The sequence below is a fragment of the Rhea americana genome, unplaced genomic scaffold (genome assembly GCF_003343005.1).
Source record: "Rhea americana isolate MKP2758 unplaced genomic scaffold, rheAme1 scaffold_119, whole genome shotgun sequence".
Taxonomy (NCBI): Eukaryota; Metazoa; Chordata; class Aves; order Rheiformes; family Rheidae; genus Rhea; species Rhea americana.
This window is the reverse complement of record NW_028185250.1, coordinates 1,546,348-1,573,380: the sequence shown is the minus strand read 5'-3', so window position 1 is coordinate 1,573,380 and position 27,033 is coordinate 1,546,348. Positions and strand designations below refer to the sequence as shown.

The 27,033-nt window shown below is 40.9% G+C and overlaps 1 long non-coding RNA gene across 1 annotated transcript in view; it reads left to right on the top strand.

The window, feature by feature from the left end:
• The first annotated feature begins 902 nt into the window (after positions 1-902).
• Positions 903-27,033, top strand: part of LOC146600672 (uncharacterized) — a 68,841-nt gene continuing 42,710 nt past the window's right edge. The window contains exon 1 of the long non-coding RNA XR_014897751.1: positions 903-1,113. This is a non-coding gene — a long non-coding RNA (uncharacterized LOC146600672). The remainder of the gene's footprint in view (positions 1,114-27,033) is intronic.

Below are 27,033 nucleotides of genomic sequence, written 5' to 3'. Positions count from 1 at the left end.
GCACTCAGCGCGCTTTCCCTTGCAGAAGCCACCCGCCGGAGGGGCCCGGTGCGYTGGGCCGGGCCTGGCCCGGCCTGCCGCCCCCCTCCCCCCAGCTCCTCTTGCTCCCGTGTCTGTCCTGCCCGCTGCGGGCTGGCAGGGAGGGCTGGAAGTGGGGGTGGATTCTGAAGAAGACATTCTCTTCTAGGTGCTTTGTAAGCGTTTGTCCTCTTTTGGTGTTTACCTGTGTGAAATAAAATCGATTAGGACTCTAAAAGTTCAAATTTTCTTTGCCTGCGGTAAGCAACAGTCATTGCGTGAGAGAACTAGGCTGAGGGCTGACTGAAGCTGGTAGAAGAGAGACTGTCGTGGTCCTTGTGATTTGGCCCCAGAGAGGGACATGCAAGAGGTAAGCTGCGGTGAGCAGAGAATTGTACAGCTGGCACTCAGAGGAAATAATATTGACCCCTCTGCTGACAATACTGATCCCTGAGTGAAGAGTGCTATATGGAAAAATACTGGTGTGGCAGTAATGAAGGTGGAATGTCAACACATCCTTGGTGTGCTCATGCCTATTTTATACTTGGATGAGTTTTTGCTTTGCACTTAAATCCAGGGCTGTTTTACACTGGGAAATAATACACATCCTTACCAAGCTCAGAGTACCTAGGTCTTTGTGAACATTTAATTCTGCCAACAAGCTTTTAACTTGGATAGTAAACTTTGTAGAGAAACTTACATTAAATTAATGTAAGCAAAGCAAATAGTGATGGAATATACACCCACGTGCTTAAAAATCTTTTATGTATTGAAATGAAGGGAAAATGACGTTAGCGGGCTTCTTTCTGTGCTCGTGCTGGCCGTTAACGGTCCTGCTGCCTGACCGTTACGGTAAGTGGGCCTTCATGACGTCAGCACCCCCCCCCCCGGCGTCGCACTCCCTCAGCGGCGGCGTTGGCCGAGCGATGGCCGGTAGGAGCCCCGCGGGGGAGGGGCCGGGGCCAGGCCCTGAGGGGTGAGCGGGGGCAGCGGCCGCTGCCCTRGCGGGGGCCGCCCTGGCACACAGCGCGGCAGCTGCGCCTTGGCGCCGCTTGTTGAGCGCCCCCAGCCTCGTTAACTCGGGCCTGCAAACCAGTAAGTCATCTGCAAATTAGAATTCGCTTTTRTGTTCTGGCTACCTATGCTGCTACTACTAGAAGAGGCCGTACCCCCCCTCCCTCTGATAAGCAGCCTGGCTTTGTTTGTTTGGTTTTTTTTGTTTGTTTGTTTGTTTGTTTTGTTTTAAGATGCTTGGAGAATTAGTTAATTTGTCCWTAGGAGCGATTAAAAGTGTGGATTTTACTTTGAACTGTTGTGAATGTCATGGAGMAGCATTCGCTGTGACTTTCTTGATGAGTACTCTCCTTTGTGTCATTTCAAATAAACTTTAATTTTGTAAAATTATATTGGATTTAATGCCCAAATTCTGTTTTGGGAGCAGTTCAGAATTTTAAAAACCCTACAGTGTTGTGGTAATTCGCCCCAGAATTACACACAGAAACACGAGTTTAGGGCTAATGTTATGTACAGTTATGTACATACAGAAGTAYGTACAAATTAAGCATGATAATGGTGAAGATGTCTGAACAGCTGAAACACTCTGCCTGGTACTGATGCCCTGAGGTGGAACAAGCTGGGAAAAAAGAAAAAAAAARGGRRAAAAAAAMCACTTCAGGATTATTGTACACTTACTATGGGACAGAGCAGAGGGAACATACGTACTTTGATCCTCTAATACTGTATGTTTGGAATTTTATGAAGTATGACTTTGGTAATGTTGTTTTTGGATCGTTGTGATATTGTTTGAACAGCACACGATTTAAATTACTGATGTATACATTCAATATTGTTTCCTGAAAATTTAACACGTTACTTTTAATCACTAAGCCTTATAACATTTTGGATTGTGTCATATTTTTTCTAATCATACCAGTCCTTTTACAACTACCAGAAAATGTATTTTTGTAGTGCAACACTGCAGCAAGAGGAAGCGCTGGTTTTAGATGCTTCTTTAGAGCTCTGGCAGGGAGAAAGCTGGTTCAGCTGATCCAACATGAATGCAGTTGTGAGTGGCACATCACAACCAGCACTTGGTGGGTGTGTGGGTTTGTCCTCCAACAGATCTCTTACTGAGCTAAAGCTCCAGCTCCCTGAGGAATTTAATTACTAAGTGGTATTTCTCTAGYGTTTTTCATCCAAAGAGTCGAAGTCCTGGACGCTTTATAAACTAATGTATAAAAAACATAGAAAAATGGATAAACAGCACTTASGAAACTTATTCAGGGCATTGGTAAGATATAGTTGGGAATATTTATRTGGTCCAGACACAACAAAGCATGAGTCAACCTTGGCAAGCAAATAAGTATTGTAAGCAAGCATTAGGTAGGTAGAAGCCTACCTAGTGGTAAAAAAGTAACTTGAAAAGTAGTGATGCCAGAAGAGGGCTAGCAAACATTTAATTATATGACAACAAAAACAGCTGATTTAATCTTAGTGCTGTATATTCAAATGCATGAAATAGATATGGAGGTTGATAATTCTTTTTAATGAGACTCTAGTGACCCTGCAGCTAGAATGTACAGCTCTTCTCTGGGTGTTTTTTGCAAACACACGGGAGAATACAGAGTACAGTATAGAAAATGGAATACAGGTGATCCTTTAAAAATTTAATGGTTACAGTGTGGCGTGGGGATAACTTAATTTGAGGAGAGTTTATAACCATATGCACATATTTTAAATTATAAACAAGAATGGAGGATATTTACTACATGACACACACAGTTTATTAAAAGGAGTAAAGGAGATGTTTCTAAGAGAAAAAACACTTGGCTAAAATGAGGAAAATACCTTAATGAGAGGTAAAAACAGACATCACTGTGAAGGTGTTTGGCCTAGTTCTCAATGGGGTCGTATTGCAGGATTTGATGAGGCAACAGGCCTCAGGATCAGGAAAACAAAACTCTGTCTGATTTGGAAGCAACAATTAAACACCAGTGTCTCTCAAGTACTCCCCTTTTCAAATACGTTAACAAAGGTTGTACCTGCATATAATCAGAACATTTTGGGATGGTTTATTTTGGTATAAACATGATTGCCTGATTGAGATACRTGTGCACAACCGTAGAGAGGAGCAGGTGGAGAATGTCACAAATATTGCACATCTTCCTTCTCATCTTGAGATCTAAAGCATAAAATGATAAAAGTGACTCATGTGGTGCCAATCTGTTAGAGAGACTCTTGAAATGATTGAAATAATCACCACTTTTTATTCTTCTCCAGTTAGGTGGTATTTTTTTTTAGTGAAATCATTTCTTTTGGAAGATCATTCTTGTTAAATCCTCTTTTGAGGGTGAAAAATAAAGTAAGTATATGGAAAAGGCCAATAAATAGGCTATGTCTGAGCTGTAGTTATAGCTAACTATAAAGGTGAGTGATTATGATGATTTGCTAGAGCCTGGGAGRCATAAGCTATAGACCATGAAGAAGYTAATCTGCAGCAAAATAACATGATAGATGTGACCCCAAAAGGGGAACTGAACCCTGCCTGAGATTGGGAAGTGTTCTTTCTGTTGAATCAGGACCGAGTCTGCCAGACTTTTAATGCCAGCTTTTCAATGTGTAGCTCACCTCATTTTCTACATTTGAATAGCGCAGCTTGACTCCAGGTATGCATCTGGCACAGAAGGGTGTGATCCAGCTGAATACCTCAAGATTTTCTTACTCATTTAGTCTAAGTTAGTAGTCAGTGCAAGCAATCCAAAGACAGAAATGCCCTCGCTTTAGCCTCTGGCTTASACCTAAATGAATCTGACTTCAGTTTTCTTTGCTGCCTGGAGAAAGTCTCTAGATTAAAAAAGGCAAACTAAGTTCATCTTGGCTCTCTGTGTTGGATGGGTTGATGAAGCAAAACAATAGAACCAGCCATGAATTATCAACTTATGAGTCATGTGGAATAGAAAGTCTTCGTAGTTATGCTTTTTTTAAAAACGGAAACATATATTTGAACTGGAAAGGAAAAAATGTAAATAGTTACAACACAGACTTTGGAGTCAGAACTTCGACATTCTCTTCCYGGTTATTTTAAATCTTTCTGTGCCTCGGTTTCCCTATTTCTAAAATGGAAACAATAATACTGACCTGATCTCATGGCCAATCTGGAAACAAAATCTTCATTGGACACCATTTTTACAGATGAGAAATTGCTATTTTTATTTCTACTGTAACTAAAGGAGTGGTATTTCTTGGCAACTAGTAATTGGCTGGAGGGTCCAAGGTAAAACTGAAAACTCTTCACACAGCAAGTTGCTGTTTGCAAAGAAATGATTAACCCACAGGCAACTATTATTATTATTCCTTTTATTTATTTCACACATGTACTACTTCCCCTTCCTGCCTTTTACTTGATCCAGGGCACCTTGAGCAGCACAAATGCAAAAAATACAGTGCAATTAAAAAAAACATACTAGACTAATCTAAAAAAAGGCAAGTAAATTATTTAAAAAAACCAAAACATTAGGCCTGATTTAATGAAGGGAAGGACGATGCCTATACCAAAGAAGATGTCGGTAGTGACCTAACACAGATGTGACAGTGACTAATACTGAAATTGTTCATAGAAAAATAAACCTGCAGATGTTCTGAATAAACTGAGACTTTTATTATTATTCTAAGCTGTGAGACTTATGAATGTGTAATGATGATCACATTGTGCTAGGCATTTCCTGATGATAGATAGCAGACTCAGCAAAGATCATTCTTTGCCTCTGAAAGCTCTTGTCAAGCAATTTTACCAAGAGGAAAGCAGCCTCAGAAAGCTAAACAAGCTGCCCAGGGTCACCCAAGAAGTCACCTGCAGATCTAGTAATAGAATTCATGGTGCTAAACTTCCAGTGTAATAACCTGTGCAGTCTATGCTGCTTTCAGAACTCTTATCTTGGTAATCTTAGTAACCTCCAAGACCTGCCTCCTCTACCCTGTTGTACAGGTTCATCCAATAATGGAGTTCCAAATCATCTTTGATAGAACTATTTGGTTTATGAAGTAAAGGGTAAAAAGTACATAAAGCACTACAAATGTTCTTTATTTGGAAAAAAGGAGCTTGTGTGAAAAGAACATTGTTAAATGAAAAGGAAGAAGATCAGTTATATTTATTTTTATTTATTTTTCTTTCTCTGTCTTYTCTTCAAGATTTCATAATGCAAAACATCCTTGTCTGCATCTAGGTCTTCTGGGTCCTAATGTAGCACAGATATGTAACAAGCATAATAAAACTCTGACTTTGTATAAATATAAACCAATTCAGTCTTCTTCAGACTGGAAGGAGCATGCTCCTAGCTTTCAGTTTGAATATAAGTTATTTTTGCTCTTTCCTCAGCTTCTTTGAAGATGTCAGATCAGGGAATCTGCAGCTGAACATGTTTTCAGGTCAGATCACAGAATGTGCAGCTGAACATATTTCCGGGTCCCTCAATGGATTTATCAGTTGTCTGACTTCTGACCTGGTATTTCTGAGCATGACTGAGATGAGCAGTAATTCCCTCATAAGTACTACAGTGTCAGTGAGGTTTAATTGCCTAGCTGCATGAGAAAGTGTTCTGTAGTTCAGGGACATAATGTCTTAAGARGATACGAAATGGGAGCCTACAGTTCTCCCTTTTGACACCCCCCTCCCCCCCCCCGGTTCCACTTCACGATTATTCAGAAGTTTCGCTTTTTCAGCGCTGTGGCACTAACAGCTGAGAAAATCCTGATCTTGCCATTTATGGTGTCCATGTGATAACAGCAAGATCAAAAGTCAAAAGAAGTCATAAGTGCAGCCTGGGTAATTTTGTAAACAGCAGCAGCACCAATTTCTTTTATAGCAAGTTAAAAAAAAAAGACATTGCCGCTGGAAATGAAGAGCATACAGAGCAGCTGTTTCAAATTTGTCTGATGCTGTTATAAAACAAGTTTAAAGTGTTAACAGTTGTACCCATGGCAAAGTTTCTCCTCCTGTGTCCACACTTTCGGCTTTCCTTTATGCCATACATTTGAGTGGCAACATTTGTGCTCAGTCTGCTTGCCTTTTAGAACARCTTCTCAGAGAAACATTTACCCAGCTGCTGTCTGCAAACTGCAGGATGGACTCTGCTCTGACTTGCAGGCTGGCGGGCAGGATGCTGTGCAGTCAATCACACAGCCACAACTGTCACATCACATAAGAGCATCTGCTATGCTGACCAGCACTCTCAGGGKCTCTAAAACCTGCCCCCCACCATTAAATCTGTGCCTGCTTATATGTTTTCTTCTAAGTGAGTCCRTTGTGCTTAGGTCTATAAAATACTTAGAGGAGGATAAAATCTCTCATCTCCGAATTTGCAGCCTAGGTCAGGGTGGTCTAATGCTGGGCTGGCACCCTTTCCAGTTTGCCAGGGAGCAGCAATGCTTCCTGCTCTGCCTGGTGTGTTGAGGGGGTGGCAGAATACAAGTGGAAAGGGTTGGATGAGATAGTGGCTCTGAGCTGCTTGATTCCCACTCCACTCAGGGCATCAGCTGATTGACCGTCAGARCTGCAGCCACACTAGCAGCCTTGGACAGGAGTTGAAGAGGGAGAGCCAGGAATCAGGAAGTGCAGTAGCARATAGGAAGAAGCTCCTGATCAGGTGTCATTTCTAGGGAGAAATGTTGTCTAAGCTGCAAAGAAATCAGGTTGCCCAACAATATTGTAGTTGTAGATGAGATGGAAAGTAGAGGGCAGACTAGATGAGAGAGAAGCTGCAATGACTAAGTTGCATGAGTAGAAGTATGGTTGGGGTGGGGGGTTGACTGTAGTGATGGACAGGGCAGGATAAATTCCTGAGTTGCTGAAGAGGATTTGACTACAACCTGGGCTTGGGAGAGAGAGGAAAATRTAAAAACAAAAGCCATACCAACATTGTAAATGAAAGTAGATTTCCAAAAGAGAGGATGTGGTTGACAGATGGATTATTTAACCAACTACTTCTTTTGCCTAAGCCATAGCCTGCAGAGGAGGTGGCCTTTATCATGCCTGACGCATGTCCTCTGGGTGAGCTGCATGTGCTGCTCAAGCTGCTGCTTCATTCCTGCATAGCTCGGCTGATGCACCACTGAAAGAGAGAGTCACTACTGTTGGGGCTGTGTCTCCCCATAACATAAGATACAGCACTCCTTTTCCTTCTCACAGCAGCAGGCATAGCAAACCTTGCTCCCAGAGGCTTTTTCGGATTCTCTGTCCCAGATTGCTAGTGTATAACATATGCCCTGAGTACTTAGATACTCCCAGAGTGGAATTCAGCTTCTGTGAGAGGGAGGGAAGACTTATGAGCAAGTGGGAGTGAAAGTTGCTCTAAGTGTTTCTGTTTGGGTGGAGGTGTAAATGTCCTGGAGCAGGGAAGGGGGATAGAAACTGACTCCTTGCAGCTTCTTAACCTCAGTTTTCTGAACATACATTTATTCCTTCATCTTCCAAAACCCTGATTTGACTTCAGCGGTTTGGCCTGTATGCGTGGATTCATAGGACAAGTGATAATATGAGTGGAATAGGTGTCTGGCCTTATGTTTGGCCAGAAAAGTAGTGTGAATGTTCACATTCGGGATATGGAGCTGAGTACTGGCACAGAAATTAATAACTGGAAGATCATATATGATCTACCCATCCCTATTCTATTTAGGATGGAGAGGATGAGTCACTGTTTTGGTTGGCAAATTGGCTTCAGAGAGGACTGTACTGTTTTTTACAGACAAATTCTCAACAGAGGGGCAGGTTACCAGGTGGATCTCTGAAGGCAGCTGACAGGGGAAGACAGGAGGAGGTGGAACATGGGGACAGGTCAATGGTTAACAAGCTGAAAACAAATTGCTGAAGCACCGCAGACTAAAACCATAGCATTGAGAAAAGAGTAACAGGAGAGTAGGAAAAGGGAAGGAATGAGTAAGCTCTTGGTAAGCAATAAAAAAATTTAAGAACTCTGGAGCAGGGATCCTCAAGCCCTTACTGTTGCAATCAGCCTCCTGAAGCTGGTCAGTGTTTCTAAGATTGTTGCTTACATGGCCTACTGAGTTTACTCATTCTTTTATTAATCTTTTACTTCTTTTATTCCCCACAGCAGTTGTTAACAGGGATGTAAGAGGTTCAAGGAGGCCGAGGGAAAATAGAAATGGCGGCTTTGTCCATAATAGCATGTATTTCTAAAGTGATACGACGTGTTCTCTTTAACATCCTGGATATGGGATCTGGGATAGACTGGTTTGTTTTCCTGTTCTGTTTTTTATAGTCAAAACTAGATTAAGATCATGTCAGTATAGGCCTATCTCTAATCAGCTCTCCATTGAAGAAAATTTTCCCAGTTTCAAAGAAAAACTTGAAAAACTGTATCCAGGAATTTCTACGTGCTTTTGAAGCCAACTTACAGACTACAGATCTGAGATATGAGCTGACTGTGCTTATTAGTGAAGTACTGTTTTTACCTGCAAAAAATAGGAGTATGTCTTTAACATCAGCTCATTCATGTGTTACCAGGAAGGCACATAATCCCTCCAGACAACATGATTATTGAGTAGGTGTGGATAGCCATTACTCATTCATGGCAGTGGTTTCTGGGATGGGCACATCACCTTCCTTATTTAGGCCCTGAGGGAAGGCCACATACTGTGACTCTTTCCCTTTTATCCCAGCCTTTTCTGTCCATGCTGATTTGTTGCACAGGTACAGAGTGAGATGGCTTCTGTTGCACTCAAAAGTGTTTCACCTGCCCTTGGCTGCCCCAGAAAAAAAGGGCTATAGAAATCAGGCAAGAGGCCACGTGTTCCATGTACTGCAAGATGAATATCCCTTTCTAGGAAAAAAACAGACTGCACTGCTCTGGCTCAACAAAATAAATGCTGAAATCAAAGCACCTGGGAGAAGGGGGTTTGTATAAGTTTGTATAAGTTGAGCTGGTGCTAGAGCACACATCTGGTGTACTGAAGGCTTAGCCATGCTACCTGCAAACCTGGATGCAGCTCATGTTTACTGTGCTATAGCTCATCTGCATGMCATCTGCAAGATCAGGAGAGTTCTCCAACAAGGCATTCAAAACCTTGCTTGTTTTTCAGGCACTCACAGGGCCTGCAAAAGCACTCATTTGTTCTGGGGCTGGATCAAAAGGACGAAGGGGTGACCAGTGTCCTCACACAGGATCTGTGTGTCCATATCACAGAGTGGCAAATGCAATGGTGTGATGAGGGGATATCATGCTGTGTGTGACTGTCAACTACAGAGGAAGCTTTTGCTCGCGCGCTCTCTCTCTCTCTYTYTCTTTTTTTTTTTTTTTTTTTTTTTTTTTTTTTTTTTGGTAGTTGCAAGAGTAACTTGTTTCATTACAAGCTTTGGATGCAACTTCCTGATTCTTCCTTCTTTCTCCAGCATATRTTTACAGATTTGCTGTATGATCAAGCAAATTTATGAAGAAATAGCAAAATGTTAAGTTAACAAATACGATATGAAAAATCCTTATAGCTGCCAGTAAGCAGTATGTGTAACCAACACTAAAACAAAGAGTATATATGGTGTGAAAGGATCAGTGACACCGAGTGGTGTTTCACTGGGTTTGCAGGGTGCCCTGTGTCTTGGTGACAAAGGGTGTCTGAGGAATGAATGGGGATATCTTCCCATTTGAAGGGAGTTTACCACCAGCATCACCCACTGTCTCAAGTTTTATAAGATGTGGAGGTTGCTCAGTTGATACAGTGAGAGATGGTACTATTACAATTGGTGTGGCTGTTTTTTTTTTTCACTTGATGGCCATTTAAATGATGAGCCACTTAGACAGCTCCTGCTGTTGCTGTTTGTCTTGCTCTCTTGATGTCTGTTCTTGTCTTAGGTGCTGTGAACCTCCTGCCCCSACTCCCCTGCTCACATCTTCCCTCTCTCTGCCCTTCTCACCCTCCCTGTAGTGAGGCACATGTGCAAAGTCACTGTGCTTTTGTTGCACCATGTCGCCCCTGAATTTTTTACATTTCTCTTCCTGCATAACATACCTCTCGCTGACAGGTCGGAGTGGCTGCCTTAGCCAGTCTGAGGTGGCAAGTCCTACCAAAACAATCTTTCGTCCAAAGAACAGAAGTCTCATTTTATGTCACATAGCATGATACCACCACAAGTTAATGTTTCTGCTGATTTGGTATGTCTTCATTTAACTGCTTAGCCTGTTCAAAAGGTATTACTAGCCTGGTTACTGGCATCAGCCACAGATATACTATTGCCATAGCTTCAAATAGCTTCATTAAACAAATTTAGGAAAGAAAGGAAAGGAGGCATCTTGAAATGTTATGGCAATCAGATGTAGTGCTTATTACTATTRCTATTTGAATACTGTTTCAGTCTAGGGGAACCTTACAGGATGCAATTTTCCTGAAAATTCCTGAACAAGAGAGGGGATAACCTTTCTGGGATTTTGATAGAAAAGCATCTACTTATTCAGAGGAGAGATTTAAGCACCTGTTGACTGATCAGCATATGAATGAGTAGAGAGAGCTAGCTGGCAGCTGTTGAAAATTTATCCTGTTTAGGAATATCACAGCATGCAGCAAATCTCCCCTTTGTAAAAAATCTGAAGCATTCATTGAAAAATAAGGAAAAACTGAGGTGAACATCTGGATAGTGCTAAACTGAGATACCAGAAGATGKTTTAAAAAGTTACTTTCAAAAAGTTACTGCAGCTTCCTGCATTGTTCCCAAACAGCAGACTGTGAACAAATAACCTCTAGAGACTAGTGTTTCTGTCAAATATTCTGTTTAGTATAGCCCTGGTGTATTATAACAGACTATATGGGACAATGATACTCTACTAGTATTAGCACATCTGTCTAACAGTGCACTGACCTGTTATAAAGAACCTTACCCATGCAGACCACAGTTCTCCATTTCCTTCTCCATGCTAACAAAATTAGCTATAGCTATTTACGTAGCTACAGATCTAGCCCTGCTGCTGCTTCTATTCTCAGCCCATTCCCCAGGAGATCTTTAAAATACAATTATCTTCAGCTCCACTTAATCACACAATCTGTCCCAAGATCTGTTCTGGCGTTTTTGGTCCCCCTGTTGCCAATATCTCCCAAGGTAGTCTGTTCTTCTTCTTTGACCCTGTATAAACACTTGACCATGTGCTTAGTTGCCCKCCTTGCTTTGGGAGCCCTATGGCCACTCTTGCTGTTGGAATACGCCTCCTTGTTAAGCAGACAGKGAGGAAGCCTTACATGTTTACTCTACCCCACTGCAGGATTATCTGTCTGCCCAAGGCCTTCACTTGCCAGCTTCCCCCAGCTGTTTCCATGCAGGTGTCAATGTATCTCCCCAAACCATTTTCTCACTGGTGAGCACAGAGAATCTCAGCTGAGTGAGCTGCCCATTTACACAGTATCTTTTTAGGCTGTTGAAGYGAGCTAAGCAGTGAAGAAATAGAGCACGCTGTATGACATCTTGGGTTTAAGCTTTGCTAGAAACTAGCAGGTGGCTTCTTAGTATGTTGGAGGAGAAGGAGGGCCAATAGAGAGGCTGGGAAATACAGGCTTAAGAGACTGTGAGGTGACATTGAAGGACTACTAAAATTAAACTCTGCTATCCAGGTTTCAGCTATGTCCAGATTGCAAAGCGTCTGGTTTTGGTCCAGCTTACATTGAAAATGAGGCTCTAATTTATACCCCATGCAGAATGTCTATGGCCAGCTTTTTTTCATGGAAATGAAAATAAAGTTTAAAGTAAAACATGTGATGACTACAGCCACAGGTGAGGTAATACAAGGATGACTGGAGACAAACTGTCAATAGTTAGTTATAGGTTATTCCATAATTATTTAATGCTGAATCTCTTACACCTGTGCTTGTCTCATGTAATCTATTTTTGGAGACAGGTTGTTAGACACTGCTTAAGCAGATGGTTTGCTGATGACTCCCACATTATATATTTGTGGGGTTTTGTGCTCCTCTTCCTGGTTGGTAATTTTCTCTAGGCAGAATTGCCTTTTTCTTTTATCTTTTCACAGTCCCCAGCAGTCCTGGGTTCCCCAATGAAACACACACATAAWCCTCTTTATGTATGAATATACTAAAACAGCAGGACAGAACATTTACTTATTAAATTCCCCTCTCTTCCCCTTCTCTCCTCTCCCCTCCCCTCCCATGCCATGCCATACCATGCCGTGCCATGCCAGCTCTGGATTAAACCTGGCAAAAAGCTCAGCTCTTTTAATCTGTGAGCATCTGTTCTCCYTTTTCAAGCTGAAAGATGTAAAAGCTACTTCCCAGTCCCCTACCAAAACTATTTGCCCAGATGACAGCATCTCTCAGGAAGAACCAACCCATTAGATATGCCAACCCTATGCAAATACCTATGAGTTTCCTTTGTTCCTTTTGCTGTCTGATCCTTTGGAGCRTCAGGATCCATCTCATCCCGAAGTCCTCCTTTACCAATTATCAGCATCAGTGTTCTGGGTGACTATTTGCACCTGCTTTGGACATGTTGACAGAARAGATAGCAGGTGGCTTTTGTTACTGCCTGTTTCCCAGCTCATGCAGGCTGCTGTGTGAACCAAGGGGAGCTTTGCCATGCAGCATGACTCATCTTTCATGCTGTGCCTCTGTGGTGCTTGGGCATTTAGAATAACACATGTCCCCTCATCATTTTCCTRTCTGAATGCTGGAAGGAATAAACACTAATACTTCCTATTCTGGGTCTGTTTCATCCAAAGAAGTACCTTATTCATTGGCCAGCACTGCCAGTGGTTGTTTTAAAATGAGGATGACAGAAATGAGCCTTTAATAACTATTACCTGCTTTACCTAGTTGGATTCTCCTGACACCAAACAGCTCCAGCAGAGCCTAGAGACACCAGTTCAGCATTTTGGTTTCTGCWGAGTCAGATGCTCCGTCTGTAGGTGGAAGGAAGTCATGCAGAAAAATTGTGGATAAAAGTGTAGAGCGCTAATTTGTCCCTAGCCAAAAAGAACTCAGTCAGAGTTTAGTCTCTCTTCACCTCTTCAAAAGCTGCTCAGAGAAAGGACTGTAAAGGGGCTTCTTAGGAAACAGGAGAATCCCCARACTAGTTTTTTGGACTACCTGAATTTTGTTATAAACTTTGTCTTCTGGAGAAAAGCTCTTTTGCTTTTTCTGTGCATASTTTTTGCTCAGTCACACCTTTTCCTTCCAACAACTTATTTTACATGCCACCTTTTGCCTGGCAGCAAAATGTCTAAGAATAATTTGAAAATCAAGGAGGGCAATCTTACAGTAGAGAAATAAAAATACCTTGTTTTCAAGCTCAATTCAACATAGTATCTGTGAGTTGCAGTTACTTATGCAGCCTGAATCAAAATCATTTATTACCATTATTTAAAAAAAAATAGAAGTTGCAAAGGGGAATGTATAGCTTGATGCACTATTTGTGCTCACAGATTTATTAGACATGATAAGTAACTTGAGAGTAAGAAGATAGCTGTCATCATTTGACAGTGCATTTAACATTTAAAGATAGGAAATGAAGGTATATATTGGTTGTAATGTTTAGAAAGTATGTACCTAATTTCTTACTGGAAAATGGGATCTGTCTTGAACTTTGTAGTCATAGTTCAGAAGCAGATTTCATCAGCTCGATGGATATCTAAAAAATAGACTTCCTCTTCCATTGACAAGGGTAAAATCTCATACCAGGATCTGTTGTTAAACTGTGTTCATAAATATTSTAACATTTCAGCATCTCCTTGTGTTCTTGGTTCAGATGGCCTGCAGGATGTTCCAAACTTGTTTTATGTATTGCTGAAAGATCAGACAGCTCAGGAGACGTGAGTTTTTGATTCTTTTCCTGCTTCTTTGGCTTTAAAAGCATGAGATGCTGTTGACTAAAAGGAAATGATTCCTACTTTACACCAGTTTAAAGCTACAGTTATTTATATTATAGTAGCCTTTTAATAGCACATATATGACCATTTGTAGAATTAGGACAAATGGAAATGATTAAAAGGAAATGATTCCTACTTTACACCAGTTCAAAGCTACAGTTATTTATATTATAGTAGCCTTTTAATAGCACATATATGACCATTTGTAGAATTAGGACCAAAGTAAAAGGGAAGTCATGCATGTGATACCTGCCTCTTGGAGTTTCAGAAAGGTTTGTTATCTAATAGGTGGATGAGGGAACTGAGAACCAGAACGCCTAGGTTTCTGCTTTTAGTACTACTATGAATTCATTTGCGTAAATCATTTGTCTTTTTGTGTCTTGTTTGCAATGAYGGTAGTGCTTTTGCTACCAGGCAGGCTTAACCCATTAATAATTGTAGGATGCTTTGAAACCATTGTGTAGAAGGTACTGCACAAAGACTTGAAGCTACTTACAGTGAGCCTATCTTCAGACCTCCTGTTGCTTTTCTGGATTATATATTTTAATTACAGTAGATTAAGCCATTTGTAAGCATGCAATTGTTACATTTTGAACTTAAGCTTTTGTTCCTGGGATTTGAAAGGATCCCATCCAGTTGTGTGTCTACAGGTTGATCGGTGCTGTCTCTGCTAATCCTCCCCTGGTTTCTCTCTTGCAATCCATTCCATCAGTGATGAATTCTCTTCTTGAAATTAATAATGCCAAGCTAGTCAATATTTTAAAACTTAAACTTGATTTTGTCCTCTTGAGCTTTGCCTTTGGCTTGTGAGAACAGAAACTTTAAACTCTATTATGTGGAAAGTCTACTGGGATGTCTTGGTGTGGCAGGTGCTATATAAGTTCAGTGCTGCATTGCTATTAAAGTCAATTAAGAAGGATCTTTCTGAGGCTGTCAGCACACTGCAGATTAAAACCAGAAAAATAAAGACACTCAACAAATGCTGCAGTAATGGCATAGCTGCAAAGAGAGAACTCATCTTTGGTTTGTGATTGGTTTACTTCTGGTTTCAATGAAAAGATTGTTTGGCTTCCTGTATAAGCTCTGAAAAAAAAATCAATGTCAAGAAACTTGAGTGGGAGCCAGAAGAARGTCTGTGCTGAATCCAAAATACAGAAATCTTTCATGATTTCTGTATTCTGCACCATACTGGCTCTTTGTATTCTGGTAAGAATTAAACTTTACTATTATGACTGTAGCACCAGGGTTATAGGGTGTGAATAAATTATCAAGTTTTATTTGGGCTTTTAAAAACATATATCAACCCTCCCTACCAAGACACTGAAAAAGGTGAGAGAAAGAGCCAGTAGATGCCTACAAAAGGGCTGGAAACAAAACATGGGAATAAAAGATGAGTTTTTAAGATGATAAAGATTGGCAGCAAGATACCTTCATATTCCCAGCTATGGTCACTATTTTGGAGTCTCCTCAAATCTAGAGGACACCAAAGAATTACTGAGACCAACCCAAGTGAACAGACAGTGATGGTGGGTGAATTCCAGCATTGGCGGGTGCAAGCCAATGCATCCTGAAGAAGTCATTTAAACTATTCATTAATGTCACTGACTTTTGCTTGAGCTGTAACAGCTCAGGAAGGGAAATGGGGTGTTGCTGAGGAGAGCTCAGGAGATTCTCTTACCCAAGATGTAATAATATGATCAAATAAGTGAGTAATGTCAATCTGCCGAGAACATGGGACAAACGTTCTGAAATCATGGTGATGCCATTGTGTAAGTCAATGATACARTTTTATTACTCTGCTCTGGTTTTGCTGCTCTATTGCAGCAAGAAAGATACTGATCAAAAACTCTCAGATGCAAGTGGCAAAAAATGCTAAAGGACATGCATAAGGTATGTGAATGGGGAAGGTCTGAAAACACTGAAGGTCGCGTGTCAGAGAGGATGTGAATAAGAGGAGTTCCCTACCGGGATGTAAAAAATGTAGGTGGTAGAAAGATGGAAAAAAGGACACTCCACCCTCCCAGAATGTGAGGACAAGAGGATGCTCAATGGAAATGAAAGGCAATAAGTTTAAAACTGTTAAAGAGAAATATGTCTTATACAGTACATAAGTAGCTCATTCTCATAAGATAACATTAGGCCTAAGAGATTAGGAGGATTCAAARAAGGGATTAGACATTTATATGGATAATGTAATTGTGGATGTTYTCATTAAATAGAATACATATTTTCTTTGTTATGAAGTGATATAAACCCTCTGGCTTCAGGGCCTAAGCCAATTGCTAACTGATTAGAATTAGAAAGAAACTTTCTCTGTTGGCAAGTTGTTTCCTACTTGTCTCCTGCTAGATTTCCTACATTTCATATGAAACATTTCACCAGGCACTATCACAGAGGAATTATTAAACTATATGGACCATTTGTTTKGTATGGCGTGGCAATTCCTTTTCTTCATAATCAGACATTTCTCTGTGACAGATCACAAAAATCCCATCAGTATGAAACGGAGTCTCTTTTTTTCTTCTGCTAGGTACATGAGGGAGTTTACCTGCAGTGTCTATTAGGCACCACCAAGTAATCATCAACAAATCTCACCCACCTGTCCCAACAGTGATACCTTTAATCTCTCTTGCAGGGATTACATGAGATTTGTTAGAGAGGTGGTAAATCGCCAAAGACTCCACAGCCTACAATTTTTCCTTCTTCACACATGCRAGTGAGATTATCTCAATGTTATACAGAATGTTTGAAGTTGGAACAAAATACGTTCAGGTAAAAATGAAGCAAATAAAACCAGAAGGAAGAAATACTTCAAAGCTCTGCCTTTCACTTCCAGGCAAGATAGGAAAGATTACAGTAGTAGCCTGGCCTGCCCATTTAAAAGCATCTGGGGGCCTTACCTGACCCATCTAAAACTCATCATCTTGCATCTTGATTACTGGAACATCCTTCTCCTTGGTCTTGCCAAGTGTAATTTTAGTTTTCCTGCATTCCTGCAAAATGCTGCCTTAAAGATCCTCCTCCTAATCCACCTGTGTGAGGATTTTACACATTCTTTGCTCCTCTCAGCTGCATTCCTCGTCTTTACAAACWATTTATCTTTGTTGTCAAGGCCCTTCCCACCCTGCCAAGGAGCTTTCCTTTGCTATGACAATGTCATTTCCCTTCTCATCATTCTGTCAGTCTCTATTTCTCACTTGATAACATTTTTATAGAAACACTTCTGTGTTTTCATCTTTGCTGTTGTTGGGAAGAATCTTTCTAAAGAACAGTTAAACCCTCTCATTATCTTTTCCAAATGTTTACTGAAAACCCTCCTTTGCTTTCCAAGATGGAAAGMTTGACAGTGGTTTGGCCACTTCCAGTCGTGCTGACAAAGAAGAGTCTGTTCATCTTTTCTGTTTCCCTGTCTGTCCAGATACATCCATTGCTTTTCTGATASCCATATCAGGAAGGCAGGCAATATCTTTTGGTCCTGCAAAATATCGGTACAGCAGCTTCCCTGTCCTTGACTGGGACTTGTAAAGGCCACTGCAAAGCAAGCTCTGATATTCATCATTCTTTTTATATCAAGGTTCAGTTGAACAGTTTACCTGAGYGCTGATGCTGCTGTGCTAGTGAAATACCCCACTTAGCAAAGTCTCTGCAACTGTTTTCTCTAGGAGACAGACAGAAATATGTGTGGAGGTTCGTCATACTCTGCAGGAGAGGTCTTTCCTGACGATGCCTACAGGAAAGAATAGGCTTCAGAGCAAAAGTATTCAGCTTAGCTCTGTTCTTGGCAATACATCCTTTCCCTCATCTGCTAMTGACTCTTGCAAATTCTCTAGTCCAGGAGAGTGTCTTTTGTGTACTAAATGCTGCTTTTATTTATAAAGTGTTCTTGTCAAATGTGCTTGAAGTCAGTCTGCAGGACAGTTTCAATCAACTTCTGTTCAATTGATTCCATCTGAATGACTCTGAAATGTAAATAAAATTAAATTAATGGCGTTGTACTTGTATCCTGTTACAAATGTAATAGACTTGAAGTAATACTGAGTGTAGAATCAGATGAAGACTATAGAGTAAAAATCAGCCTCTAGGAAACTGCACAAAATTTGATATCTGGCTTACAAGAGCAATCAGGAGTACATTTAATCCAGAGGATCTTTTTAATCGTATTTGTTCATACTGCTTCTCTGCTTCATTCTAATAAAAAGTAAGAATAACTCAGCCTCCTGTAGTGGTTATATATGATTTAACAAGCATCTTGTTGTATCTGCTCCTAGCTCACTGTTTTGAGACTTGCAATGATATTGTTGTTAATAATCGTAAATTTATAGGGCACCTTTAATCCCAAAGCACGTTATAAATTATAGCTGAGCTGCAAAGTGCTTACTTAACACTACCAAAATATGTGCGAGTTCTTCCAGTTATTCGGTAAGAGACTCCAGATTCGGTCCTAGAACTTGTAAATATTGATATATATATGGTAAAATTTCTGCCTTTTGAATATCTCCCCCAGAAATTCATTTCCCTTGAGTTCTAGGATCACTGCCAGTTAGATACTTGGATCATTCCTAGTGGAAATGTTACCCGAAAACACTAGGGAAAAGTCAGCTTTCACCAAGAGTGTTACAGAACTTTTTGCAGGCATACTAACAAGGCACAATCTCAGAATTGGAATGTCTTACCTAGACCATTTGAGATAGGAAGATATACGTAATGCAGTTAAAYATCTGGGAATAACTAGCTGAATTGGCCCTACTGGGATTCAGACCTCTGGCTCTGGGGAGCCCAGGTATTTTGAACACTGCCATCTGTTGAAAGCTGCTCTGTTTCAAGGCGCCAGCCCCCTAAATAATTACTAGATAGTAATCTATCCAGTCTCTCACATCCTTGTTCTACACATTTTACAGGAGCATCAGTGGCTTTGTGGTATAAACAGAGGATTCAACAGACTCATGGTAAGGATGCAAAAGTACCTGGGCAGCATAAGGGGGAGAAAACAGGACATGCAGTTGCTCCTGACCCGTCATGAGGTGCACAAGCTGCACTAGGGAGGGCTGATCAATCCTCTTAGAGCCCTTCTTTCCTCTGAAGGTCCTAAACCGTAGGATAGTAGAGTTGTTTCCATGACAAACACTGCTTCAAACATCAGTGGATCTCAGATCTTCATCATTTATGACAATAGTCATGCCAAAGTAGGAAGCATATTTTCTTTGTGGAAGTAATTGATGTCCTGGAGACCATGGAGAAGGTGACATTGTTAGCAGATGAGAAAATCTTCTAAACTGTTAACAATGTTCACATGTTAAGGACATCTCATTTCCAAGGCTTTTGTGATGTGACCTCAAAGTGCTTGGACAGCCTCCTTTGGAAGGCTCGTCAGATTGACTGTGAATCCTAGTGTTTGAAGTGACATGGAAAATACCAGTGTCAGTGCTGATATCAGAGTCAGTGTTGAGAGATTAAAAAACATTGGCAGTTTAGTATTCCTTTAATTCAAAACCATATCTAGAAAGCTTTCCAAGGTCATCCATACTGGAGTGAAATTAATGAAGCTGCAGTCATGTGTTATGTGTCAGTTCATTTACCCCTTAAATCTCTGGTCTAAAAAGTACACAACATGCTTCTACTATGTTGTGTACTACTATGAATGTTCTGAGAGCAGTTACTTGGGCTCAGCAAGAGAGGGCAAAAACAGCACTATGGTAGTGGGGTACATCTTGGTGGAAAAGCACTGGGATTATGCCAAGCCTACATTCAGCCGAAATGGTACCAGCCAAAAATAYTAAGGAAGGAATCTTGAGTATATCATCCAACTATCATGGAGTACTTTCAGTAATCTTCTATTTTGCTTTAAATAAATGAGCAATTATTGGGTTGAACAAACTCTTAAGAGAATAAAAACTCTAATATTTGTTCTGTTCCTCTTTTCTCCCAAACACCTCGTTTTGTGGCTCTCAGGTATGTGCTGTTCACATGCTTTCCTCTATTACTCACAACCACATGTCAAATGCTGGCTAATGGCTGGTTTATTCTGTTTGTGCTTTTGTATTATCCCTTTTTTTAAAAAAACTAAAGCACTTTGAATTCACACTGTGAACCAGCAAGCCAGCTGTTCATTTATCATAGATCAGATAATTCTCTTTGAAAATGGCTTACATTAAAATTTTTGGATGAGYTACAGTGTATTATGGTTTGTGTGGACATGTCTATACTTTGAACCCTTCTATCTGGCTTCTTGCTGATGTCCATATGATACTGCCTCGTGCTAGGGCTGATTCATCTGCTTACCTGCAGGCTCTGGTCTAATCAAGGACAAAGCTAATAGGATTCAGTTAATGTTAAGTGTACCTAGAAGTGCCATGTGCATACATACTCCCCAAACCTCATATGCTGCATTGTGCTGTACAGCCTTATTGCCCTACGTACGTGAGGAGTCATCCAGAGGTTACAGACTGTCATATGTCCAGGGAGAACAGGCTGTTCAGAGTTGCCCTCATGTTGGCTACTGTCATTTGAAGATATATGAGCATATACTGAAGAGAGTAATGGAGACGAATCCTCTTGGGATATAGCTCATTGCATCAGTGAAGGAAAGAAGCTTTGGCAAAACTGGGGTGTGAAGAAACAAGACCATAAACAAAGTCTCTGGTAATACTCTGAGTGTGAGTTCCTTCTCTAAGCCTCTGGTCTGATGTTTGGTGTGGAAGCTGGTGTGCATGTTGTGGTCCATTCTGGTGGCAAAGAGACTAGTCCTAACTTGGCCAGTGCTATAAGGAGGGAAATTTCCTGGAAACTCAGGTTCTTTTCCGTGTACCAAAGCCTGGGCAGACCCATATGAAGAGATGCTCCATAAACAAAATATGAACTTGTTATACCAGTGTTGTGATRAAGTTCTCAATGATGTGGTAGCAGACTTTGTATCAGATTATATCTTGGGGTTTTAGGGAGAGGAAGGCACTTGAATGTGTTCTGCGTGCCAAATGGTTGATGTTGTTTGAGGCCAACAGCAGTTGGGAAATTTTCTCAGTTTGTGGGCTTATAACTCCAAATTTGATACTATATTTGCTGAAAACAGCATCCACACCAGGAAATTTTCATTTGGTGGTAATTATTCTCCTGAAAATCGCATAGTAATTGCACACCATCACTTACCATCTCTACTCTCCCAGCCTTTTGCATTCTCACACCATTCAAGTCAAGCACTGCAGCACCTGCCTCTACCCCAATCAAACTAATGATGGTGCAGCACTTASAAATAGATAAATACTCAAGTGAGGCATCCAAGTCTCTCGATACTTTAGCTAGGGAGAGTTTGGAGAATAAACAAAGCACTTTGCTATTTTGATAGACACTATCAGTTTTCAGCTCCCATGGCATTTTAAGAGGTGCATTTGTCAAAGCAAGTTGCTCAAAAAAGGAAGGAGATTAAATACCAGCTGGCTGGCCACAGTCACACTCTTAGAGTGGTTAGGTTATTGCAGAACCCTGTTTGGTAGTGTGATTTGATTGTTTTTCCTGGTGAAATAAAGCAGAAAACTAGAGCAGTGCTGCAGCTTCTCACAAACAGTGCAAGCCAAACAAGGTCCAGGAAGATTGCTGGTCAGGTAGTGCTTGCCTTCCAGTCCTGCTGCACCTGTGAAAGGACAGCTCTGCTGAATCATGCCCCCACATCTCCCTAGTTTGTCCTCTACCTTTCAAGCAGGCTCCTTCTCTGCCCTTCAGGGCCTCACACCAGGGTGAACTCCTCCAACGTTAGGACAGCCTTCCTCGATATACAAACAGGAGATAAGTGAATGATTACAGTCCATCCMACTCCCTGCTCTGCTTCCAGCTCTTTACTCCACAGATTTCTCCTGCCTAACCTCCCAAACCCTTCTACCCCCTCTGCTGTTGCAACTGTTTAGGACTTCTTTGCAAATGGGAAGCAAGGTSGGAAACATTGTATTGTCAACAAGCCTTTCCACAGCCCTGGAAAGAGACTTGGGAATGGCATTCCAGAATTATCATTTTGGAAATACTGTCGTGGCTGCTACAGAGATAGCAACTGATACAGTAATGACTTAGTTACTCAGCCTTTGGTGTTGTCACAACAGTTCCCAAAGAGGGAAAGAGTATCAATTACAGAGTGCCAGACTAGCCCCCTAAGTYAGAAGGGAAAGGAAAGAGATGAAATGTTTTATGCCCTCTTGACAATATTGCAGAGGATGAACAAAGGAAAAAAAGAGAAGAAGAGGGGAGCTCTCTGAGCAGAAACACAAGGCATTTTTTTTCTTGGGTATAGGGGAAGACAGAAAAATTCATTTTCAGCAGAAAATGAAAAGCAACAACAATGAAGAAAAAACGTGCAGAAGAGGCTTTTGAAGTAGCAACAGAAGCAGAACACTGATGAAGGACGTGCTGGTAGATTGTTCCTACACAGGATGCCAATCCCAACCCAGTCACGCTCTGGAGCCCAGAGGCACAAGTGCTTATTGAGGACAGCAGTACACTTGCTGAAATGCAAACCAGAAGCCCTGTCTTTCCTGTTGCAAAAGCTAGGGCAACAAACCCAACAAATTCCCTGGAACTCCTACCTTTGTGTTCAGGCAAGAATATCAGACAGAATTGCCACATCTGTACCCACCTTGGGGCCTTGTATCCTTATTCTGTGCACCCAGCAGTTATACCTGTTGTCCCAAGAGCTATGGCTGCTTTATGGTACRGGTTTTATTGACAACATTTCACAGATTGTTCTGTGGGTGGGTCTGTGACTTGTTTGATGGAAAWTTTTCCCTGGATTTGCCTGATGGGAGGTTTTATTGCTTGCAGTATTTGATTTTCAGTAAAGGTTATTTTTGAGAAAAGTGTTAAAGTTTCATAAATTTATGTTATCTCATAAACATCGTAAAATGCCTTTTCGACAAATCTAATAAACATAACAAAATGCTCTCTCAATAAAATCACTGAAATCTTTCAAAGCTGCATAATAACGTGTTCAGCACCTAACTTTAAAGAAGGAACACAAAGCCATCCTCTTCTCTTAGCCATGATTTGCTGCTGTTTGCTGACCTAAGCACACTGAAAGATGCTTCACTCCTCCTTTCTACCTGTCAGTGAAGCTCAGGGATAGGGTTTGCTATGGGACAAAAAAATACAGTAGTTTCACATTTTTCAGGAGTGTTTATTGCTGAGTAGCCTCCAGCTTTGTCATCTTTTTGTCAGCCTTCCAAATAAATGCTTCGTATTTATTCCACATTACTCAAGAGAAGGATGGAACAGATCTTATTCAAGTGTCCAGGAAAATGCTTCATGAGCTGGGGAAGCTGATGGGAAGATCAGTTTCTTAGAACAAAAAAAAAAGTCGTGACACCTTTGCCGTCATAGTTTCTGGAGCGAGAGCTACATTTCTTATTAGAGCAAGTAAGACTGSCTTCTTAACTGTCCTGGCATCCAAGCTCGCCATTTTCCCCACTGTCATCTCATTCTCTGTTTTATCCAAGAAGTGGAGGAAGGTGATAGAGGCTGGAATAAGCGGGGAGAGGAGCATTGCCAGATACAATGCAGTGGGAGCAAAGGGGTGTGGGCAATGCTTGGGTGAATGCTACCACATTTCCCTGCTTGGTTTGTACATGCTCTATGGCCTTACTCTTAAGTTGCCACATCTTCAGCAGCTTCACAAAGCTTAGAGAACTGGAGGAAGAGTGTCTCCCTGAAACTGTTACGGGACAGGATCCTATGGAGACTGGCAGATGTTCTCTTAACTTTTCTGTGCAAAACAAACAYTTCTCTGGGTCTTATCTCCCGCTGCAGACACTCTGCTCTGCGTGATGTAGTTCCAGTTCCTTGTTAAAGGAGGGCTTGGTAGTGGCACCCCAGAGATGCGGGATAGCATTAGTAGCACTATGCTGTTCATTACAAGAAAGTGTTGTTATTTGACCTGATGAAATTGGTTTAGTAAATCAATAGTAAGATGAGTGTTCCTCCGAGTTCACTGAACTGTGCTCTTTCCTACCGAAGCTGATGAGTTCTCCCTAACTCATGTCTTCCATAAGTATTATCTTCCCAKTGTTAGCCTCTTTCCACAAATACTTGTTAAATGATCATGGAGATAATTTGAAGTYATTTCTTGCCCTGACATATGAAATGCCAAGTGTGAAATGTCTCTCTACTGGTGTTGYTTATTAAGATCTTTCTGGAAATGACATGCATCTTCCAACGGGCTTTAGATTGGCAGCTGATAGCTTTACATAAACGGGATCTCCTGCTTGCAAAGTGAAAGAGAAGCAGCAGGAAACAGTAAGAGTATCTCTGTCCCAAGAATGAAGTGACATACTTCAGCATTTTCTTCTGCTCTCTCCAATTTCACGGAATGTATTTAATTACTTTCTATTATAAATGAGACTTAAATTAGACTAATGTGCTGAGAAAATCTCCTCTTCATTGCACAACTGTATTAACTTTATGATGTCACAGATGTTGGAATAAAACATTTATACTCTTCTTTTTATTGGCTAAATTTGTCTGTTTGTAAATCCGTGGAATTCAATTAGATTACACCAGTTAGTAATTTGATCCTGTTTGTTTAGTTTGTGAGGTGAAGAGATTTATTAATGGCTCAGATTCCCTTATTTCCAGAGTTAGATATCAAATTCACTTGAAAGATGTTCTGCTTTCACTGCCAGGACAACTATTACCAAAAGTGGAGGCAGAGGAGTCAGATTCAGCATGGAAGATTTTCCTTTCCCTGTTAGATACASACAGCATAATCTGAGAGTACCACATGATGAAAATGCACAGCTTTTGCCTGCCTCCTTCCAAGGCTAGATTCTTTCTTATATTGGGGCTCTGAATATGCTTCTTCCAATAACATATTTGATAGATCAGGGCATTTATCCATTGTTTTGAGATTTACAACTCCTCTTATACTTCATGGTATATATACCTCAAGCGGTGAGACTGGTCTTTCACCGGCAGTCTGTGGCTTTTCTTTTACAGTGTTTCGCAGTATCACTTGGAGGTGATTGGTAAGTGGTCAGCTGGTGATGTTGTTGCCCTGATAGCTGTCATAAAGTCATTGCTGTTTTGCAAAACTGTTGGGTGAAAGGATTCTTGAGTATGGCTTGGTGTTTTGAATCATCTTTTTCTCTTCAGTGATGAGTCTACTGTTGGTAAAATGTTGGGGTCTAGCCTCTCAGAAGGTCAATTTTGGGAGTAATGTGAACAGCTCTCCATCCCAGTCCAGGACACTGGTCCTATTAAGCAAAGTGCCCTCTTTTATTGGAGCCAGTCAGCTGCAGGTCTGTAGCTTCAGGCTGAGGTATATAGGCTCCAGGGATGTCTCCACAGCAGTGGCAGGCAGAGTGAGGCTGCAAGAGCTCGTTTTGGAAGTGTCTTCAATTAATAAGCTTATGTGCTGCCAAAGAGTTCTACCTAAAACTCTAAACTGGATCCCTCACTAGCTCCTGTGGGATGAAAGATGCCACAGAAATATAAGATGTTATTATAACTGGATATATCAATATATCTCAATACCATGAGGAGAGGCATCTTAGGCATTGTTTAGAATGATAATGCAGAGGGCATTGTTTGCTTAACCTTCATGGTGAAAGTCATTCTTGTTCTGTAGCTTTTATGCATGCCTGAGGAGGAGATGAGTGATGCTGACTCTAGTGGTCTGTAATTTCCTCTTTCCAAATGAAATGAACATAACATATATGATGATATCAACATAAATCTGCAGTACCACCATGGAATACAAAGAAACAGTTTCTTCTGCTCTAAATGTACAGAAATCTTTGTCTAYGTGAGTGTGCTTTTATAGGTATTGCCATGGTACTAAGCTAGTTACAGAAGTGTTAACTTAATACTGCAATTATGAGAGAYAAGCATCATTAAATCACAGTGCTACAAAACACTGGTTCTGGAAGATGTTATTATGATGTATTTAGCCAGTTTTTGATGATATGAGAGATGTCTCTTGATTTATACCTTCTGGGTCCAGAAAAATACTACTCACTTRAGCTTTATTCTGCTTTCCCCCTCAGCAAAGTTCCCTGAGTACACTTGAATGAATATTGAGTGGATATGTCAGTGAGCTTTTTTCTGACCCCTCAGAGATCTCAATTGCTCTGGTATCTRTAGTCTACATCAATTTTGCTTGGTCCAGCTTTGAATACATTTGTACCCGTCTTTTCATCTCTTTGTACATAAGTGGAGGATAGTGGATGGATACTGAACAAAGTTCTAGGAGAAGCATTTCGTACTCTGTTTAGTCATTTCCTATTCACGTRCTCCTTACTTAATCATGATTCAGCTCTTCTGCAAAAGGCGTTTGAGGAAAGACTGAGTCAAAACTGAATTACAACCTCATAAGTTTGGGAAGCCCTTAATGCTTTGTTTGTTCATATAGATATAGCACTGTCATATAGATATAGTGCTGATACCAAGGAAAAATATCATCAGAAACTGACACAACAGATGTAAGCAATGAAGCAGCTAGGTTCTGCAGTGACTTCCAACATTGTTATGGACTCTTGGACTGGTCCCAGAAGAATTTTCCTCTATTAGTTTCTAGGTATCTGTCATTTTGTGCTATTTGTGTTATTGCTGCATATTATCCCTAGATTCATTTTCAGAATGTGAAAGAGGGGAAGAAAGAAAGAAGGRAAAGGCAGAAGTGTCCACAGTCATACCTACGCAATCAATATCTTCCAGCCTCTTCCCACATTTGCTACCAGGCTGCATGTTTTCTACCCTTGCACATTTTCTACCCTTTTTCATGTCTCCATGCCCAAGGGRGGTTTTTCACAGAAAAGAGGAGTTTTTCAAGTTGATCAAGGAAGCCCCAGGAGGCTGTTTAATTCAAATACCTCCCCAGAATGGAAGCAAGCTCTAAAAGAATGAAATAAACATTGGAAGTTCCTAAGCACTCCATCGCTTTCTCACCAGGTGCTGTGTACTGCTACAGACTCTCTGTCTTGCATGTACCATTTTTCCTTCCATCTGCAGCAGAAACCTACAGAAGACATTACCTGTCTATTAAACTCTCACATCACTAACTGGTTGGATCTGTGTATTTTCATCCTGGAACAACTTGCTGCTTTACTGCTTCTGCTTCTTCTTGCTCACAGAGTGATGTCAAAAATGTCATCATTTATGAAAGCTAGGAGGAAAG